Here is a 19,764-nt window from a genome sequence, read left to right as displayed (position 1 = left end):
GATTGAATTGCTCGACTGGACTGTTCGATTCGACTGCTCGACTGGACTGCTTGACTGGACAGTTTGATTCAACTGCTCGACTAGACTGCTCGACTCAACTGCTTGAATTAACTGATTCGACACTCGATTCAACTGGTTGATTCCACTGCTCGACTGGACTACTCGACTGGACTACTCGACTTAACTGCTCGACTCAACTACTGGACTCAACTACTCGATTGGACTATTCGAATCGGCTGCTCGACTCAACTGCTCGACTAGACTACTCGATTTAACTGCCCGACCTGACAGCTCGACTCAACTGACGACTGGATAGCTTGATTCAACAGCTCGACTAGACTGCTCGACTTAGTCACTTGACCCAACTGCTTGACTTAACTGTTTGATTCGATAACTCGACTTAACTGCTCGACTCGACTCGACTGCTCGAATCAACTGCTTGATTGAACAGCTTGATTTAACTGTTCGATTTGACAGCTCGACTCAACTGTTCGCCTCGACTGCTAGACCCAACTGCTTGACTCGATTGTTTGATTCGACTGCTCGACTCGCCTGCTCAACTCGATTGCTTGTCGCGATATCATATGGTCGATATTAAATCAGAGCGGAACAAGTCGCGTAATTTTTAAAAAAAAGGTAATGACAACAAACGATCAAAAATTTTCTAAGCAACATTTTACTCTAATCAGACTACATAAATGTTGCAAACAGCCAGAGTTATAAGATGATTTCGAATGTAGCAAACTTTGAATGCATTTTTCTCGAAGTCAGAATTTTGTCACTCGGTTCTGTCTGACTTAACACCGACCATATGAATCGGTTCGCGGCAGACGATTGACGGTTCAGAGCCACTCACACAGGAGAGCTATTTTACCCACCTATAGAATCAGCACAGCGGAGATAATGTTTTATTCATATAAATAAAATCCAATGCGAGCATAAAAACTATTTGTTTCAGTTATGCACTTATGTTATGCAATATAAGAACTCAAAGAACTAATACAAAGATTAAACATCTCCGCAAACACTAGCCAATGGAATGTATCCGCAGTTTTGTGAATTCTGAACAGACATTTGTATTTTCCGGATCGTAAGATTCGGGCTCAACTAGTGATTATTATACAACCGTTAATCTCGTAACACACATAAGCGCTGCTTGGTTGCCTTCTATATTACGTGAACAAATTAGTGACAAAATTCGCGAAATGAATTGAAATGTTGATTGAAATGATTTTATATCTATACTTTCATTTACTTAAGTTTATAATAAGCGCTTGGCTTATTTATGAGACAAAGTAGTTTCTATTTATGAGAAGTTATAAACCATTAATAATGTTATTGCCGCTTTATCGTAGCGTCCACCTGGTCCGTGATCCTACAATAATGAGGTCCTTTCCTCCTAGCTATAGAGCAAGTAGGTGCAAAGAAGTAAAAAGCACATGTTCGCTGATTAGTCCAACGCATCGATCCTCAAAAGAAAAAAAACAAACGATCTCCCATCCGCGCGCTTCTGGCTCCCTCTTCTCGAATTCGACTCGTACGTAACTCGACTGCGCGGTTGCGCGAAGCCAATAAATTTAAGATCAGACTAAATCCTCTGAAATAAAGGAGCAGACGAAGGCAGACAGAAAAAAAACGTAACATTTTAGCCAGAGCGTGTGCCCTCGTACTCGTACGGACGGACGGACGGACGGAAAGAATTCGTCGATCAGCTGAGAGCTGATCGTGATGATGATGATGATGATGCGATCAAAGTAGCCAGCCGTCGGTACGTCTGACTGTCCAGTTTTGTATTCTCGAGAAAGGGTCGGGGGGAAGGTTGCAGACGAAAAGTGAAATGAACTTCCACTGAACCGTACAGAGGCGGCAGGTGCTTTCGGTCCATTCGGTCCGTCCGGTCCGGTCCGGTTGAAGTCACCTAACAGTGTGTGTCAGGTGATGATCAGCCGGAACAACAACAGAACGGCGCAGCATCGCGTAGTGGAGAAATAAGACGAAACAACAGAAAGACAGACGGAACAGGCCGGAGGCAACGGACAATCAGCTTCATTTGGCACGAGCCCAAACCATCGCGCGGAACGCTCCGTTGTTGAGCACGTGCTGCTGTCGGTGCGTTGCGATGGAAGAAGGGAAGATCCTTGAAGTTTGCCTGCATCCTGCTGACACTTTTCAACCGATCAATTGAGTGAGCCTGGATGGTGAGGGTATCCTTGAATTCACGTTGCGCTGATGGTGGTGGGTACCGACCGGCATATCCTTGAAGCGAACGACGATCTTCTCGCTCGACGGACGATTCCAGCTGCGGCCGGCTGCTGCCTAATGTATCCCAAGAACGAAAGCGAGTAAGAGTGAGAGACAGAACGGATGGACGGATGGATGGACACGGATGCGGCCAACGCAGAATTGAAGATGAATAAATTTTCCTGTAACAAACACATAATGATTACGTTAGGTAGGAAGAAAAACCGCGCCGGGTGGCACCTGTACCTGTGCGCGTTCTTTTGATGGCGTGGAATGTAACAAAAAAGTACGCTTACGAGGAAGGTGCGGTTAAAATAATTAATCGTTTTTATTCCTAACAATTTTTGATCAATTTATAAACGACACTATGCAGATTGAAAAATTGGCAGTTCGACTCGATCAAAGTGTCGATTGCTTGTATGTCACGCATACTACGATTAGTCACAGCCTACTGTGCCTTTGTTTTTTGTTTCTCGTTGGAAAGATTGAGCCCCGAAATCTCCTCCCGCGGGATTTTTTTAGGCATGACGGCTCTTCTGTCAGTACTCATTACTTTTAATGCCACTGTCAGGAATGATGACGATGATGGCGTGCTTCAGTTCCGTCATTATATTTCAAATTCTCCCCGCCTATGCCTGATGCCTTTACAAACATTCTTTCCATGCCTTTCCGCACATAGAAGAGCAGAGATGAATGACGACGATGATGATGATGATGATGATGATGGGGAGAAATTTTGCTACGAGATATGAGCACACGCCACGGAATGGAACGGCGAGGACTTTTTTCCTCTTCAGTCCTCGGTATTTTTTTTATTTTTCTTTGTTATCAGTTTGTTACTGTGTTCCGTGAGCCTTTGCCTGCTGTGGGGTGCGGACAAAGCATCGAGCAAGTAAGCAAGGTGTGCTGCTCCTGCTTGTGACCAAGGTGGCGGCACATTGGCGGCGATAGGGTGGGGGTGTTGCCGTGGAAACCAACTTGGCAGGATACATACAGGGCGGGAAAAAACGAAAGCGAAATCCAAAGCTTGCTTTGTCAGGTTCACGTCGAAAGGTGAAAAAAAAGACGAAGGGTGGTTTTGCTCGGAACAATCTCCTCGGAATGGTACCCAGCCAGCAGTTTATAGAACAAAATGAAGTGAATTTTCCCGCAAAAAAAAACTAGTAGTCATAAAAGGCGGAAACGAAAACTTATCATAATGTTCTCTAATATTCTTAAAAACGGAAGCAAACGGCGGACTCACCTTGGCATTCCAACCCACATACCAGGGAAAGAGGAGCACAAACTGCCAAAGGCAGTTCGTCAGAATGTTATCTCGATTCGACATGGACCGTGGAAGTGAAAAAAGCACATAAAACAAGAGTATTGATTTTTTCTCTTCTGCTTACCATTACGTTGTTTACCTGTTCGCGCTGTCATCTTCTCCACAGCACCGCATCGCATCGCAGCAGGCACGGGACAGAAAATGAAAATGTCAACGAGAAGATCGTTTCCGTCGCTCGACGAGTTGCCGTTTGCTTGCTTGTTTTACAGCTTGTTTTTTTTTTATCTTATTTTGTCTTATCTCTCACCGGATTTTTGGTTCCGCTGTCGGTTGACTGGCTGGCGTTCTTCCAATCGATTCGAATTGTATCCCCGGATATGCACTTTTAGCCATCAGATCAGGGGAAAGCTTCACTTTATAACCGCAAGCGGAGAGGTGATTTACTGTTTGCTGTTAAGATTCTCGACATAGTTTCACTTTGACCGTGGCAATTCCAAACCGTTCGTATGCAGGGCTTTGATGTTTGTTTGTTTGTTTACTTTGGAGATGGTTTCTAGCTCTGGTGAGTCATCGCCTGCTTTGGGAGACAGCTAATTGGTTCACGTTCCACACAGCTTGATAAAGAGCTGCGCTCAACCCAATCTGATTTAAACTATAAGAACTTATGTTAATAAAAGTCGTTACTAATCCTTCCATGCATTCAGCTGTGTCTGCCCAGTGTAACTGACCTCCACGAGAGCAAAACACGGAACAGTAAGTAGTAATTTAGAAAGAAACAGAACGGACAAAGTGATAAAAACACCCAATAAATAAACACAAAGAACGAAGGTCAATTGAATTGACCGGCCCGATCGCATCGGATCCGATCCAACCAAGCCAGCCAGCCAGACAGATCCCAAATTCCCAACCTAAATGGATCATACATAATTTTTGACAGCAATTCTTTCTTATGGTGCAGAGTGGCAGACGCGCACGAGCCACAAGCAGCGAATCGAACCGAGCTGAACTGAACTGAACAGCAACAGAGCAGAGCAGAGCAGCGGAAAACACCTGCCGACCGACCGATTCTCGCCGCATCGCTTCGGCCGCGGCCCGTGCCCGGTTCATCTCGATGGGTTGCATCCTGCCTGCATCGCATCGTTTTGAACTGAGCACAGCAGAGCACATGGTAAAACGAGGTAAAACTTTTCGACGACGCCTACCTGGACCGGCACGGTAAGACATAATTATGACAGTTTCGTCAAAGAGTAGTCTAACTATTTAATATGAGGACATGAGCAACCCTAGCCCTAGCCCTAGCCCTAGCCCTAGCCCTAGCCCTAGCCCTAGCCCTAGCCCTAGCCCTAGCCCTAGCCCTAGCCCTAGCCCTAGCCCTAGCCCTAGCCCTAGCCCTAGCCCTAGCCCTAGCCCTAGCCCTAGCCCTAGCCCTAGCCCTAGCCCTAGCCCTAGCCCTAGCCCTAGCCCTAGCCCTAGCCCTAGCCCTAGCCCTAGCCCTAGCCCTAGCCCTAGCCCTAGCCCTAGCCCTAGCCCTAGCCCTAGCCCTAGCCCTAGCCCTAGCCCTAGCCCTAGCCCTAGCCCTAGCCCTAGCCCTAGCCCTAGCCCTAGCCCTAGCCCTAGCCCTAGCCCTAGCCCTAGCCCTAGCCCTAGCCCTAGCCCTAGCCCTAGCCCTAGCCCTAGCCCTAGCCCTAGCCCTAGCCCTAGCCCTAGCCCTAGCCCTAGCCCTAGCCCTAGCCCTAGCCCTAGCCCTAGCCCTAGCCCTAGCCCTAGCCCTAGCCCTAGCCCTAGCCCTAGCCCTAGCCCTAGCCCTAGCCCTAGCCCTAGCCCTAGCCCTAGCCCTAGCCCTAGCCCTAGCCCTAGCCCTAGCCCTAGCCCTAGCCCTAGCCCTAGCCCTAGCCCTAGCCCTAGCCCTAGCCCTAGCCCTAGCCCTAGCCCTAGCCCTAGCCCTAGCCCTAGCCCTAGCCCTAGCCCTAGCCCTAGCCCTAGCCCTAGCCCTAGCCCTAGCCCTAGCCCTAGCCCTAGCCCTAGCCCTAGCCCTAGCCCTAGCCCTAGCCCTAGCCCTAGCCCTAGCCCTAGCCCTAGCCCTAGCCCTAGCCCTAGCCCTAGCCCTAGCCCTAGCCCTAGCCCTAGCCCTAGCCCTAGCCCTAGCCCTAGCCCTAGCCCTAGCCCTAGCCCTAGCCCTAGCCCTAGCCCTAGCCCTAGCCCTAGCCCTAGCCCTAGCCCTAGCCCTAGCCCTAGCCCTAGCCCTAGCCCTAGCCCTAGCCCTAGCCCTAGCCCTAGCCCTAGCCCTAGCCCTAGCCCTAGCCCTAGCCCTAGCCCTAGCCCTAGCCCTAGCCCTAGCCCTAGCCCTAGCCCTAGCCCTAGCCCTAGCCCTAGCCCTAGCCCTAGCCCTAGCCCTAGCCCTAGCCCTAGCCCTAGCCCTAGCCCTAGCCCTAGCCCTAGCCCTAGCCCTAGCCCTAGCCCTAGCCCTAGCCCTAGCCCTAGCCCTAGCCCTAGCCCTAGCCCTAGCCCTAGCCCTAGCCCTAGCCCTAGCCCTAGCCCTAGCCCTAGCCCTAGCCCTAGCCCTAGCCCTAGCCCTAGCCCTAGCCCTAGCCCTAGCCCTAGCCCTAGCCCTAGCCCTAGCCCTAGCCCTAGCCCTAGCCCTAGCCCTAGCCCTAGCCCTAGCCCTAGCCCTAGCCCTAGCCCTAGCCCTAGCCCTAGCCCTAGCCCTAGCCCTAGCCCTAGCCCTAGCCCTAGCCCTAGCCCTAGCCCTAGCCCTAGCCCTAGCCCTAGCCCTAGCCCTAGCCCTAGCCCTAGCCCTAGCCCTAGCCCTAGCCCTAGCCCTAGCCCTAGCCCTAGCCCTAGCCCTAGCCCTAGCCCTAGCCCTAGCCCTAGCCCTAGCCCTAGCCCTAGCCCTAGCCCTAGCCCTAGCCCTAGCCCTAGCCCTAGCCCTAGCCCTAGCCCTAGCCCTAGCCCTAGCCCTAGCCCTAGCCCTAGCCCTAGCCCTAGCCCTAGCCCTAGCCCTAGCCCTAGCCCTAGCCCTAGCCCTAGCCCTAGCCCTAGCCCTAGCCCTAGCCCTAGCCCTAGCCCTAGCCCTAGCCCTAGCCCTAGCCCTAGCCCTAGCCCTAGCCCTAGTAGTCGGAGCAAGAGCAGTTCCTTTAGATAATCATGTGCGTAAAAATTCGATCACGTCCCACAGGGATTCCATCATGGGACAAAGTTATCGCTTTTAGCTCGTGAAGTTAAGGAAAAATAAAGCTTCAATAAGCGATAACTTTGTAAGGAAAAGTCCTAGAGATTTGCAAACTTCTGAAAAAACAAGTATTTTGAATCTTTCAATAATCGCCTAGAACCATATACTCTTGTAAAATGCAACCAACATACGCTAAATATGAAAAACTTATTTTCAAAGAAAATGCTCTATAGCTCTGCACTAGAAAGAGATAGAAATGCCATTTCTTTAGCAAAATTGTTTACCTTTATATTTTTTATAACTTTGCCGAAGAAACCATACGTCTATCTACGATTAAAATAAGCTCATAAATGAAGCAAGTATCCTTGCAAGATATCTACTAGCTAAATAACTTAGTATCTGTTTCTAGTTCCGATTCGTGGAGTAAGTTAATTAAGGTCCAATAGTATAGGACCAATACCTTTTTTTTATTTATTTATTTATTTATTCAACATCAACTGACTACAATTGTCCTAATGATGGTTTCTTATACTATTACTAATCACACAGTCAAAAAATTACAAATATACACAGATTTTCTTAAGCGTCATTGACAGAGAAAAACACAGGAAAGTTTTGGCGGATAGTTTCACGTGACAGATTAAAATCAAAGACAGCGGCAACTCTATTGAAGACTCGCTGTACTCCGGTCATAGCACTGTTTTGTTTGGTGCGTTGAAATGGTAGTCGCAGCATTACGTCATTCCGCAGTGCCCTGGAACGTACATTCAGATTAATCGTACCCAAAATGACAGGACAATCGATTCTTCCCTGCAACATATCAGCAGCAAACAAAGCTCTCGCGACGTTCCTTCGCACCTGAAGTGTCTCCAAATGGATCAACCGGCATCGTCTCTCGTAACTCGGCAATCGGAACGGATCTCGTCAAGGTAGATGACGGTGCGCAAAACGTCAGAAGCGGCGTTGAATCGACTCAATTCTAGCAACTCCGTTTTGGTAATACGGATGCCAGACGATGGAACCGTATTCGAGAGTCGAACGGATGAGTGAGCAGTATAATGCCTTAAGACAATACACGTTGGTGAAGCCTTTAGCGATGCGGAAGACAAATCCTAGAGATCTGGATGCTTTATCCACAATGTAGGAAATGTGTCGTCTAAACGATAACTGACTGTCCAAGATAATGCCGAGATCCTTCACTTGGTCGACACGTTGGATTGCAGTACCAACGAGCTTGTAGTTGAAAATCACTGGTTAACGGATTCGGGCGAAAGAAATAATGGAGCATTTTTCAGGATTCACGAGCATGCAGTTCAAGTTACACCAATCCATAAGGGTGCCAAGCTCTGATTGAAGACAAATTGCATCGATCTTGGAGCGAATCCCCGAGTAAATCTTCAGATTGTCGGCGTAGGATAAACGAGGGCCTTCAAGAACGTGGTTGACATCATTAAAGTATAGCAGGAAGATTAACGGTCCCAAATGACTGCCTTGTGGGATTCCAGACGAGGCCGAAAACGCATTAGATTAAAAACCTTCAACCGTCACAATCAGTTTACGACCTACGAGATGGGAATTAAACCAACACAGCACACTTCCGCTGATACCGAGTCTTACCAATTTGATTGCAATAGCATGATTGATTTTGTCGACCGCCGCAGATAAATCAGTATAGATGACGTCCGTTTGAGCACGGTCCGCTAAGCTTTCCGCAATATATGATGTTAGACACATGAGATTTGTCGTGGTTGATCTGCCGTCGATGAACCCATGTTGATCATCACTTAGGTATTGTTTGCAGTGTGACAGCAGCGGAGTCATGATTACAAGCTCGAATAACTTCGAAATGGCACATAATGATGAGATTCCTCGGTAGATATTGATGTCTTTCCGATCCACTTTCTTATGAACAGGAAACATATGGGCAGTTTTCCATACGGGCGGAAATACCCCGCTTGAGACGGACAGGCTAAACACCAGCTGAAGGGGGATCTTTGTTTCGTCGATATTAAGAGTACCCAGCGTATTCGCACTCATTAGCGCAACATTGTTGGCAGCCTGAGTAACTTGGTCGTCTGGGATCACTTCATCGCAAAACGTTCGCCCGAATTTATCAACAAATAGTTGACTGATATACTGGGGATCCGAAGCAACTTCACCATTCAGGGTCATGGTTGAGGGAAGGCCCGATTCTTTACGCTGATCGCTAACATACTTCCAGAAAGTTTTCGGTTTCAACTTCAGATTACGCTGAATTCTGTGAAGGTGTCGTCTATAGTATTTCCGACTGGTTCGTTTGTATGCAGCATTCAATCTTATGTAATGCTCACGCAGCGAAAGGGTGCGGAACTTGGAGTATGTCCTAAGCGCAGCCCTTTTTCCGTCTTCAGAATACGAAGCTCGCGGGTCAATCAAGGTTTACTGTTTGGCGAATGTACTATCTTAGGTACATGACGATCGATTGCGTGCCCAATTATATGTGAAAGAGTCAATGCTGCGTTGTCGGCATCGTTTCCGTCGAGAACACCAATCCAGTCGATAGTTGCAAAGAATTAGGCCAAGGCTTCGGTGATCAGCATTCCGCAAGTCGTACGAAACAGGCGGGATGATTTTCATATGATCAGAATGATGGTCGTGGAGGGCTAGGATGAATGGAGGGTGGTGTCTTACCAGCTTAACCAGAGGCGACGGAGCGAGCGAAATGACTGGGGCAACATCCTGTACGCTGACGAAGCAGAGATCCAGACTGTGATTGTTCTCGTTGGTCACGTGGTTGATTTGTCGCAATGTGGCAGAGCTATAACAGTCGAGAAGCCGTAAAGCTCCGAGGTGTACAGTGGAGTGATCGGGATCCGGATGGAGAAAACCGTTGCTGGATGGTTGCCACAGAAGTCCTGGAAGGTTGAAATCCCCGATAACAATTAGCTTGTCGGTTGCGGTAGCCACATCGATAACTGACATAACCGACCGGGAGTGAACGTCGATTAGAGCGTCATCGCGTACTCGATCAGGCGGAATGTAAATTCCACACACAAAAAGTTTGCTGTTTGCGAGTTCGATACACACCCACACATGCTCAATACTGCTCCATTGATCATTTTCATTCACTTTTGATTTCAGTTTTTTGTTCACCGCTTTTAGGCATGAAGATCGCCATCGGTAGTACTGGTTCGAGATTGGTAGATTGGTTCGACGGCGAATGCGAGCAATTAGTGCAGGAGAAGACAGCAGCACGTGCGAGAATGCTGCAACACCGTACGAGGGCGAATGTGGAGCGATATAAACAAGCACGGAACAGGCAAAACTCGGTCTTCCGGAGGAAAAAGCGCCAACAGGAAGATCGAGATCGCGAGGCGATGGAAGAACTGTACCGTGCTAACGATAAACGGAAGTTCTACGAGAAGTTAAACCGTTCGCGCAAAGGCTATGTGCCGCAGGCCGATGTGTGTCGGGACTCAGACGGTAATCTTCTCACGAACGAACGGGAGGTGATCGAGAGGTGGAAGCAGTATTATGGCGAGCACCTTAACAGCGATGTAGCTGAACATGAACGCGACGATATGGCAATACATCTCGGAGCACGTGCAGAAGATGATAGAATACCAGCTCCCGACCTCCAGGAGGTCGGCTGAAGAACAATAAAGCGGCTGGGGTGGGGCTGATCAGCTACCCGGCAAGCTGCTGAAATACGGTGGTGACGCACTGGTTAGAGCGCTGCACTGAGTCATTGTCAAGATTTGGGAGGAGGAGCTACTACCGGAGGCGTGGATGGAAGGCATCCTGTGTCCGATCTACAAAAAGGGCGACAAGTTGGATTGTTGCAATTACCGCGCAATCACACTGTTAAACGCCGCCTACAAGGTACTCTCCCAACTTTTATGTCGTCGATTATCACCATTTGCAAAGGAGTTCGTGGGGCAATATCAAGCGGGATTCATGGGTGCCCGCGACACCACGGACCAGATTTTCGCGCTTCGGCAAGTGTTGCAGAACTGTCGCGAATACAACGTGCCCACGTATCATTTATTCATCGACTTCAAATCGGCGTACGACACGATCGAACGAGATCAGCTATGGCAGATTATGCACTACTACGGATTTCCGGATAAACTAACGCGATTGGTCAAGGCGACGATGGATCGAGTAATGTGTGTTGTTCGAGTATCAGGGGCAGTCTCTAGTCCCTTTGAATCTCGAAGAGGGTTACGGCAAGGTGATGGGCTTTCATGTTTGCTGTTCAACATCGCTTTGGAGGGTGTGATAAGAAGAGCGGGGATAGACACGAGTAGCACGATATTCACGAAGTCCGCCCAGCTTCTTGGTTTCGCTGACGACGTTGACATGTCATTACACGTACCTTTGAGAGGATGGCGGAAACGTACATCGGACTGAAAGCTGAAGCCAAACGGATTGGACTTGTCATTAATGTATCGAAAGCAAAATACATGAAAGGAAGAGGTTCTAGAGAAGTGAATGCTGACCTCCCTCCCCGGATTCATTTAGACGGTGGTGAAATCGAGGTGGTAGAAGAGTTCGTGTATCTGGGCTCACTGGTTACTGCAGACAACGACACCAGCAGAGAAATACAAAGACACATTTTGGCAGGAAATCGTGCCTACTTTGGACTCCGAAGGACGCTGCGATCGAACAAAATTTGCCACCGCACGAAGTTAACAATCTACAAGACGCTGATTAGACCGCTAGTCCTTTACGGCCTTGAGGCATGAACTATGCTCGTGGAGGACCAACGCGCCCTCAGTGTTTTCGAACGGATGGTGTTGTGCACCATCTACGGCGGAGTGCAGATGGAAGACGGAACGCGGAGGAGGCGAATGAACCATGAATTGCATCAGCTGCTTAGGGAACCACCCATCGCTCACAACGCAAAAATCGGTCGCCTGCGATAGGCTGGGTACGTCGTGGGGATGTCGGACGACAGCCCGGTTCAAAAAGTTCTCAATAATGATCCGACTGGAACGAGACGGCGGGGCGCGCAGCGAGCAAGATGGATCGATCAAGTTGAGGGCGACCTGCGGACCCTATGCAGACTACGTGGCTGGCGAATTGCGACCATGGACCGAGTGGAATGGAGACGACTTTTTCGTACAGTAGAGGAAACTACGGCCTGGAGCTGATTGAATGCAAAAAATGCGACCGCTATCGGTTGTGTTAATCAACTTTTCGACTCGAATTTATATATTTGTTTCAGTAATTTTGCTAAACATGCTAAATCTTCGCGAACTTTGGCTTGAAAGGTTCAACACGAAGAACAAACATGTGCTGATAGAGCTATTACCTACTCTGTGGCCGGCGGCGGTGGGCTGAGCACGTGGCTAGAATACCCAACGAAAGAGTAAACCAGTCTATTTTCAGCGGAGAACCAGGAAAAGGCTGTAGGCTCTGGGGTAGAGTCCGCACCAGGTGGATGTGCGCTGTCAAGGTATGATGCACGTTCAGCTGGTGTTCGAAATGGTAAATTTCGTTAAAACCTAATCCAAGTAGGCGCTCGACATTCGGCACATCGTAAACTTCATCATCGCTCGACGTTAGAGGTTTAGGTTAGGACTCCGGTTCTTGTTTGCTGCTGTTCGCCGTGTGTTACTTTAATACGACCATTAATAATACATTGTGTTCAGCTGAGAAGGAGATGGAGAAGATGCTCCGGTTGACTTCTGCCGCTGCGCGGCACCACCGTTCCATCCATCTATCGTTCCTTTCGGCTGGCTGGCTGGTTGGTTGGATGGTTTGTTTAATTCAATAAACACCTGTTCGCTCTTCAGCGCTGCTGAAGCAAAGACACAGATGCAGAAGATGGGGCGAGACGCATCTCATCCGTTGCTGGTTCCGACGATGGGTTTCTATCGACGCTAACGCTTGTTTTTTCCTCCTCTTTGTCATCCACGCGGACGGTGGTGCGCGCAGGTTGCTCACTTGTGATTGGGGATCGATTTTTTTTTTCTTGACTCGCATTCTGGTACTGAGGCTGTGCGACGAGTGGCATGCGATGAGACTAACAAAGACGGTGCAGTCTTTGGGCCGGCAGGCAGACGCAGAGCGTCGATGATAATGACCTGCCTGCGAGCCGATTAAGTGCCACCATCTAACGAGACAGCAACACTAATTGCTCGCTTTCGTGTGTACAAGCTGCTACTGGGCTACTGCTGGACGTGTTGCGGCTACTTTCGCAGCTTGCTGCGATGCAATTAGCATTATTTGACATAAACTAATAACTTTGTCCGTCGTCGGTCGGTCCGACGACGACGATCGGTGGTGTCTCTTGTCTTAATTGATCGGACTAAAGACCAAACGAGTTTATTGGTTTTCCTTTTTTTTTTTGGAAGTTGAGGACGACCACTGCAGCAATCTGGCACGCAGTCACGACTCGAAAATCGATGCACCTCATCCGTCGTCCGTACGTACCGGCAATCATGTAAACTTGAGCATCAGGTAAACGGATTTCACCGTTACCGTTAAGTACCGTACCGTACCGGTGCGGTCGGTCGGTCGGTCGGTCGGCCGTTGAAAGATCACGAAGGCACATCACGCTAGCCGGCGCGTCCGGCCAGGCAGCGCAGCGGCCGAACCGCCAAGCAGGGAGTGATACTAAAGTTTCTCCCGGCACACAAAAGGTGAAAATATTTTTGTTTTGTTTTTTTGATGGTTCATTATTAATTCATCATTCATGATCATGATCGAGCAGATCCTCTGTATACGTTGTCGTGCATCCGTCCACCACCATTTGATTCGATCGGTTTCCAATGGATAGACACTCCCGACTTCCTTAATAGCATGCATAGTTCGCGCTCTTACTGTTTTTCAGATTGATTTAAACTTGTACTTAAATCAACGTTGTAAAAGAATGATGATGTTCACTTACCACATGATCTTAGTTGACAAGTTCCTTTCATGAAGAAGTGGTTCAGATCAGTTAAATCTGAAATAGAGAAAAAATATGATTGAAAAACGACTTTCTAATGAGATTAACCAACAAAGGACACGGATATGGGTTTAAAGAGCCTCGCCAAAAATAAAACAAATTTCGAAACACACGTGCCATGGCCTGCTAATCGGTTTGATGGCATGCCATCAAACCGTCATAGCGTCATGTCCATTTTTCTTTTCTTTTTTACTTCCTCTAATCTCCCTTTGGGAGAAGGTTTGATCGCAGCAAGCAGCGCCCGATTCGGACAACGATACCGACCGACGACCGCTAATCGTCGCCATCGTCAGAGCTAGCCAGACCCGACCAAACCATAGGCTATGATTTTGTAACAAGCAATAACAATCAAGCATACACAACAAAACAATAAGAAATATGCATGCAAAATAGAGAGAGAAGACGCAAAATTAATGTAGTCACGCCATAAACGTTTTGTGACACCAATGCATAAATCAAAACCAGCAAAAATAAAAAAAGACACTATCCATTACTAGCACCATCCAGCGATCGATCGAACGATCGATCGACCATCGATCTTCGATCGATGACTTTTCCTTACAGTTTTGTCCGCACCACGCGTCTTTGAAAGTAGGCGACGCTCTGCATGTGTGTGTGTGTGCGCGCGAGCAAATCATCGAGCACGTGGATGATTGCCGGCCAGCCACAGATCATTGGGCACGCCCTGTTCTCGAATTTCTTCTCCTTCAGCACTCTTTGTAGATGTGGACGTGTACGCATACCATCGCACAGCATCTCGTCGTGCTTCACCATCAGTGATGGAGATGGAGAGAAGAAGTTCTCTCACATCTCATGACGTCTAGTTGAGAGGATGATGCCGCGAGAGTGTGGGAAGCTGTGTGGTGAATATCTTCACTCTCCGCAAGCTCGGACTTCTTATTGGATGCTGTGTGGTATGGTGGGAATTTTCTGATTGCATTCTGCCTGCAGTCCTACGTGAGCGCGCAATCGCAATCGCAGTGCACCATGCCTGCTGCACTTGGATAATCTCAGCGAAGTATCAGCGGTGGGAGATGCACGGCCTGCTCTGATTGGTTCGATGCTCCGGGTGGGAGATGTAGTCGGTTTCTTGGGCGGTAGAGAGACGTCAGATTTTCCGGAGAAGACATCCGTAGAATCCTATATATATATATAATTTACGGAAATTGAAACTGGGTTCGGTCGGTTTACAAACCAATTCCTAGATGATAAAGCATCATAATTTTACATGTTTTTCGTTTCACTAGTTCACAACTAACGAGTCCATGTTTATGGAATGAATTTAAACTAAATTACTAATAAATTTATGCCATACCGAATTGAACTACAACTGCGGCCAGGATGGGTGACCTCTAACACACGTGTTCCACCTTCTACTTTTTACTTTTGAAACATGCGGATCAAATGCTCATCCATAAAACGGTATTTACATTTCAATAAGGTAAATTTTTCCAAACACCTAATGATATCAATAATCGACCCATACTCATACCCATACCCCTTTCTAACATACTTACTTGAGTGGCAACGGTCCGTTACCGATCCTGCACCGAACGAATTATGGTCCTTCAGTACTGTCGGTCCTGGGCTGCCGTTCTCCAATCCCCCGGACACCAGCTGAACGTGCATCGTCTTCGACAGCACACACACCCATCGGGGGCGGGGTCTGTTTCGGAGTCTATGGATGGCCTCTGCTTAAAATAGTTTTGACTACGCGTCTTTCGCCGGGCATTCTGGCCAAGTGCCCAGCCCACGTATATCTTCAAAAGGATTATTGCAACCTCAATATTCGCCAAAAAGTTGGAAATATGCTAAGGTGTTACCCCTAACGAAGAAGCCACAATTAAAATCTTTAACAAACCTGAGACTGATTAGCATATATCATGGAGAACAATCTGCTAACGAAATATCAAGCAGTGTTTCGCAAAGGACAGAGTATTCAAACTGCAACGCTCCGTGTATTCGATGATCTTGCAAATGCTATCGACAAGAAGGGCAGTGTGGTTCTGGTATTATTGGATTTCTCGAAAACATTCGATACTATATCACATCAAAGGTTCTGTTCGAAGCTAAAAACTCACTTCAATTTTGCCATATCAGCTGTAACCTTGTTGGAGTCGTATCTGAAGGAACGTACCCAAACCGTGTGCTGTGGATACCGCTATTCTAAAATCGGCATTACTACCTCTGGTGTACCACAAGGTTCCGTACTTGGTCCTTTACTGTTCTGTTGCCACATCAGCGATCTGCCATCCGTTCTAAAGTATTGTTCGATTCAACTGTACGAGGATGATGTTCAGCTGTACCTGCATTCTCGTGGAATGCCTCCCCATGAGCTAGGGTGGCTAGTTTATGAGGATTTAGAAAGAATTGCGATCTGGTCCCAACGCAATCAGCTGTTCGTCAATCAATCCAAAAGCAAGGCACTGTTCGTGAAGGGAAGGCATAGGGTGGTGCCATCAAATCTACTACCCACGATTATCTTGGACGGACAGACCATAGAGTGGACGGAGTGTGCAAAAAATCTGGGATTTGCGTTTCGAGCCGATCTGCAATGGGAAGATTTGGTTAGCCAACAATGCGGTAAAATTTACGGTACTGTACGCTCACTATATTGTTGTGCCACTTTCGTTCCTGTAGACACACGTTTAAAGCTTTTCAAAGCTCAAATCTTGCCACACTTTTTGTTCGGTGACACACTGCTGCTTAATGCTCGTTCAGGTGATATGGATAGGCTTCGTGTAGCCTTAAATTGTTGTGTGCGCTTTGTATACGGATTGAGTCGTTACGATCGGTTGCCCATTGGCCAGTTTCTACTCACATCACTCATGTATGTTCCTGCGAAAACTGATAGCAACGCGTTCTCCGAAACTACTCTTCCAAAAACTGCTGCCGTTCCAGGGGCGTCGTTTATAAAATCTAATAATAGCCCCTAACAACACGGCTAGTTATTCCAGCTCACTGTTCGTCAGGGGTATAGTCAACTGGAAGACACTGCCTGATACAATCAAACGCTCAACGTCGGAAGTAGTTTTCAAGAGGGGCTGTCTCGAATATTGGAATCGTAACTAATTCAGAATTTTGACTATGTAGTAAGAAAAATGTTGTAAATATCCATGACACAATCGCTGGCAGCAAATTATAAAGGGTTTCCTTTACGCTACTGTGGCATCCTGTCATTTATACTATATCGTAAGGTTTCGCCTGAAGTGTGTAAAGGTATGTTTGGCACGATACTGGGGAAATATGCGGTAGCGTGTAACTGGTCGGTTGACAGAGTGTGGTCGAGCGTGCAGTGGATGCCCGCGAAAAGGCAGTTAAGTGAGTGGCTAGTAGTGGATGTTTGGTCAGATGTCACAGCTACTATGCAAATAAAAAAACAAACAAACATTGTACTAGCTTCACTATATCAGCATATTTGTATACTTGGTACAGCTCGTGATTCATGCGTCTGCGCCACACTCCATTTTCCATTTTGCCACCAAATATAGATCGCAGAATTTTACGCTCAAAAACCCCAAGCACTCGTCGATCAGCTTCCTTTAGCGTCCATGATTCGTGTCCGTAAAGGGCCACCAGGAGGATTAATGTTCTGTAGAGCACCAGTTTTGTGCGAATTTGCAAACTACGTGACTTCAGCTGGCTTCACTTCGCGGCTTGCATCATTCTGGCCTGGTTCTTTTCATCTGTCACTCTCTGGCATTCGGCATCAAACCAGCTGTTACGCTGTCTTCCACGCGTCGTGCCTACCACCTCTCTCGCAGCTGTTTCGATGACCCCACGGACGTTCCTCCACAGCCCATTTATATCTTCTCCTTTTACCTACTGTTCTGAGATTCGTAGATCAACCCAAGTAACAACGGTAGCTGAATTGCAAGAGCAATGGCTGTTTACGGGTTGGTTTAAGGCGATCAAAGCTGCATAAAGTAAGCACTTAAATGGTGTTTAAATAAGCGATGTTTAAGCTACTTTAAGTTTTTCAAACCAGTTCTCTCCCAAAAGTTGATAAACAAGCTTAATAGCGGATTTTTCTACTAAAAAATCTGCTTCTAAACAGCCATAAACATCAAACCGTTTTACGGCTGCTTAAAGGTGTTAAAGTGTAGAGTGGAAGTTTTCATTAGGCTCACAGCTTTCAAACTACTGTAAGGTTGCTTAAGGGTGTTAAAGTGGCTTTACAAACTTCTTCTAAGTTTTCTTTCGACTCACAGCACACATACTGTCAGAGCGTAGAATTTCGCAATTCGGCTGACAGCAAAAGTTTGGCAGTTATCGGCATTATCGACTGCTTCACGCTAGGCGGGCTAGGCTTCAGGTGTAAAGCTATTCTTACTGTCTGTTCTGCAGATGCAAATAGGGCGGATCATACGGTGAGTGCTTATGGATCAAAAGACGGCGGGTTCAATTCCCGGAAAAAGACATGCATTTTTAATTAGCTAGCTCCTTAATTATACGAATTAAAGTTATTCGAAATTAAAAATATCGCGTTCGAAACATGTTTACAGCAAAAAAAAGGCCGCGTTCCATTTTTTTAAATTTAAAAATAGATTTTTTTTTGGCTGCATAAAGGTTGACGAAGCGTTGATTAAGCGACTGGCAAAGCAGATTGCAAAACTATTCTCGTTCTAAAAATAGAATTGACAGCATTGCGCAAATTGGCTATTTAAAAGCGCAAAACAGTTTCTATTAAGCTTCATTGCAGCTTCGAAAGCAGCCATCAATTAGCCTGAAGCTTGATAAAATCACCAGATTTAGATGTTTAAGAGCTGAAAAAAGGTTTTTATTTCTAAACCTAAACCATAGATCAGCCACAGGTTGAATAAAATCAGCTATAAAAGCGTTTGATCAGCCTGAAATTGTTACTTGGGCAGCTATAAAAGCGTTTGATCAGCCTGAAATTGTTACTTGGGAAGCTTCCTAGCAGACTCCACTGCCACGCCATCTGCCATCAACCGCTGGATGTTGAAACGCAGTGACCTCTCGAGTGCGAGCCTTCGCCGTGTTCGACGGTCAGAGTCTAGATTTGGTCCCCGAAAAGACCGTACATCGATGACATTCGAAATGTGTCGACCGTCAATCAGGACTTGATCGATCTGAGAGCTGAGAGTCTCCATTTGGATGCCTCCAGGTGTGTTTCCGAATATTCAAACGTGGAAAGTAGTTGTGCTACAGATGGCCATTCCTCTGGCCGCGGCAAAATTTATGAGCCTCAGACCGTTATCATTCATCGACACATGAAGGTTATGTCTTTGAATGACTGGACGGAAGAATTTCTCTCTCCTTCGGATGTGCGCATTTGCATCTGGCATCCTTTTGGCTTGATTTTGCCTGTTTTTGTCTGTCAACTTTTTGTTTGATCTTTTTCCCCCTGTTTCTGACTTTACTTGTTTGTTCTTCTTTTTCCTTCGTTTCACTTTGTTCCATGTTTTTCCCGATTTTTTCTTCATTCTGCATATTTTGCTTCTTTCGTTGTTTCGCCAATCGACTTCCATTCTTTTAATATTATTCTGTTTTCTTCTTTTGTATCGTTTTTGTTCTTTTTTCTTCTGTGTTTTTAAGTGGATCTTTTACATCTGTTCTTCGTTTCTTGTTTCTTGTCGTCTTTCCCGCCACTCTACCTTTAGTTTTCTATCTGCTTTGCTTTCTTTTTTCTTCTCTACTGCACTTTTCATTATTTTTTTCCCTGCTCTTTGTGAAAGGGCAAAGATTTTAATTATTGTGCACCTACTTTTACCATTGTTCTGCTTTCCTCTCTTTGAATTTGTACATTTTCCTCGTGCTTTTTGCCTTCGCCCTTATTTTGTTCTCTTTGGGGCTTCGGCTTGATCGACCGGTTTTTCTTAATTTTTACTACTCTGTGCTACTCTGTTTATACATTTTCTGTTGTTCTTTTGTTTTTTATCTACCTTGCAATCGTTTCTTCGTTTGCTTTTTGTTTCCCTTTGTATGTCTTCTTCATTTCTCGGGTAATTTTTCAAATAGACCTATGTGACAATCAGAGATTCTCTTCGTGTCTCCTCTGTTCCGCTGTTTACGGCGATACTAATGCGGTTTAACACACCAGCTTTGCTTGAATCCGTGACCGAAGTCACTAGTTAGCATTTATGAAGCCGTAAAAAGCGGAAGAGAGGAGACGCAAAGAGAATCTCTCAT

The sequence above is a fragment of the Sabethes cyaneus genome, chromosome 1, assembly GCF_943734655.1.
Source record: "Sabethes cyaneus chromosome 1, idSabCyanKW18_F2, whole genome shotgun sequence".
Classification (NCBI taxonomy): Eukaryota; Metazoa; Arthropoda; class Insecta; order Diptera; family Culicidae; genus Sabethes; species Sabethes cyaneus.
Note: the sequence above shows the minus strand (reverse complement) of the source record.